The sequence below is a fragment of the Micropterus dolomieu genome, linkage group LG16 (assembly GCF_021292245.1).
Source record: "Micropterus dolomieu isolate WLL.071019.BEF.003 ecotype Adirondacks linkage group LG16, ASM2129224v1, whole genome shotgun sequence".
Taxonomy (NCBI): domain Eukaryota; kingdom Metazoa; phylum Chordata; class Actinopteri; order Centrarchiformes; family Centrarchidae; genus Micropterus; species Micropterus dolomieu.
Window position 1 is genome coordinate 14810511 of NC_060165.1, and position 2769 is coordinate 14813279.

General features: G+C 42.5%; 1 protein-coding gene across 1 annotated transcript in view; it reads right to left on the bottom strand.

The window, feature by feature from the left end:
* mest overlaps window positions 1-2769 on the bottom strand; it is a gene marked incomplete in the record, with an annotated part of 10297 nt that overhangs the window by 3725 nt on the left and 3803 nt on the right.

A 2769-nucleotide genomic window follows, 5' to 3' on the forward strand; every position in this document is an offset into this window, starting at 1 on the left:
CTGCCGAAGAGGGCCCAGGCGAGGAGAGGAGACAACGGGCCCCCAGGCCCAGGGACACACCACCCGCCCAGAAATGAGCAAAGGCCACAAGCCCGAGTCCCCAGAACCCTAGGTCAAGGGCGGGCCCCCACGCCAGGGGAGCCCCGACCCCCCCCAGCCCACCCCAGATCAGGCAAGGCCGTCACCAACCCCACAGCACCGGCACAGGCTCCAGGGGTAGGACACTTGGCCAATGAGAATCTCCCCCACTCCTTCAACCCCTCTGCCTGCCTCTTTAAAATCGTATTTGATTCCAGAGCTGCAAGCAGCGCGTATTCGCACAGATCATCTTCTTGTTTGTCCCTCTCTCTCGTTCACCCGTCCCTCGCTCATCCCTCTTGCTTTCTCTCCCTCATGAACACCACTGCACAAATCTGTCCAACGCAATGCTGTCAATGTCGGAGACCTAGCTTAAAAACCTTATTAGAAAGCATGTAAGGAGCCATGCTAATAAGGAGAGCTGAGTTAATGTTAGAATGCAGCTGGATTTTCGAGGCTAACACTCTGTATATAGCTGGTAGTCAATATCGACTGCACCTTCCCCCCTCCGCCGTGCGCCACGGTTACACATTCTGTGGGAAACACTGAGTTATGATAAGTTAATAACTGATGAGCTAATGAAGTCCAGTCAATAACTGAATTAAAACTTTGAGATGAAAAGGGGCCACAAACACATTTAAATAGGTTACTTCCCCACAAAAGCAGGGATGATATTAAATAAGTTGATCTACAGGAGAAAAATATTTAAAAGCAATAAAGAATGCCTGAGAGCCTCACTGCATTGTATTCTATTATATTTATATGTTTTGAATCACCTGCCTCCTGAATTTTGTATATATATAAAGACATTTCCACCATAAATTGGTGCAGAAAAAGCAGAAATTGGAGTCTTTGATGCTCAAAATCGTCTGGGGGAGGACCTCCATACACCCATTTATTAAGTGCCCCATCCAAGAAAACAGTCTCTGGCTTCACACACAGTTTCTGGGAGGAACATTCACTTATTAGTTAAATATAATTACTTTTCACATGGCTTTTTTGTTACCTGGAAAAGTAATTAATATGTTGTTTGTCATTCAATTATGTGTTTTTTCCATGTTTTTAATAACAAAAGTAACAACAGCAATAAAATAAAATAGATCAACAATATTCATCCATCTTTTTTGATGGGGGGCAGTAAGGGACCTGGATAATGGATAGGGGGGCGCTGGCCCAAAAAAGATTGAGAACCACTGCCCTAGTGTATATAAACCCACTCTTCCTTGATGTTTTTGCCAGATGGTCTTGTTCCTTTGTGACAGAGTTCCAGCCTTTCCCTAGTGTTATATACCTGTGACTAATACATAGTTGTGTTAGTTTAGTATGTGAACTCAAAGACTTTAACTCATTATGACTCCAAATGTGGTGACTCTTGTATGTGCTGTATCCCTTCACTTGACAAGCAGCTGAACGCATCAATATGATTGCTCATGGGGAGTCACACAATAGGGGCTGCAGCTACTTTATTTCGACAGGTGTTTCAGAGCCAAATGCTAAATTGCTATGCTTAGGGAGCTACAGGCACTATGTTAGACATGGATTTGGTTTAATGTGTCACGGGTGGTTTTATTTCATTCTCAGTCTAAAAGTTTGAGTCTTCTCAAAAATGGAAATATTGAAATGCAAAAGCTTGTCATATCATGTCTATAAAGAAAGAGAATGAATAATTTTCAGTTCAGTGCAATATTAAATTGGCTGGGGTTTGGAAGTCAATTATAAAAGGGAGCTGACCCGGGAAAGTATAGAGCACACAAAATGCCCCCCCCCCCGTCTTTGATTCTTTTTTGACATTAAAAGCTAGCTTTGCATCGCTTTATGACTCTGTCTGTATGTCCACCACTTTGGGCCTCACTGGTTGTCTGAACAACTCTGATCAATTTCCATTAAATGTGGTACAGATATCCATGGTACCCTGACTTTTACTATGCTTCTTCTTCAGCATTGTCAGAATTTAAAGCATTTAACTTTTTATGACAAGGTATGCTCTCAAACACTTGTACTTGGGCACATTGCATCCCAGTAATCTACCTAGGAAGAGAGTTTGCCATCTGGACCCATTTTCCACGCGATTTCGTGTACCCACCCCAGCCACACCCTGTTCACCCTGCTGCCTTCTAGGAAGAGAGAAAGTTTCAGCTGCCGCACAACCAGACTGTAGAGCAGCTTTTTCCCCAAGCTACAAGACTCTTTCTGTTTACCATTTTTATAATTGCAAAGAGTACATTACATTTAGATGTCTGGAGGAACTAGGGGTTAAGTGTCTTGCTCAGGAACACATCTGTTCAGGGACATGCACAGGAATTTTGAAGGGCAGTTGCTCTGACCTGAAAAAAGGCACCCCCCCCCTCCCAAAAAAAACAAACAAAAAAACATGGGCTATATGAAGGACTGAGAAAAAAACATTTTTTTATTAAAAAATATACAAAAAGTAAAAACACTTAAATACAGCACTCAATAACCTAAACTACTATTAATAACAAAACAGAAAAACATGACTCGAGTCATGAAAATACCTACATCAATATCCTATCAACTCACTGATAGGTTGCTCCACATTTGGATAATAAACATGCAAAGCTTCAGAGGAGAAGCCGCCTATTAGGGGCCATTTCAACAAAAATCTTCAGAACTTCTTCCTTGTCAATTCCTATGTCCTTCTCTATCGCCAGCAGGAGGAGGTCAGACAGCCTC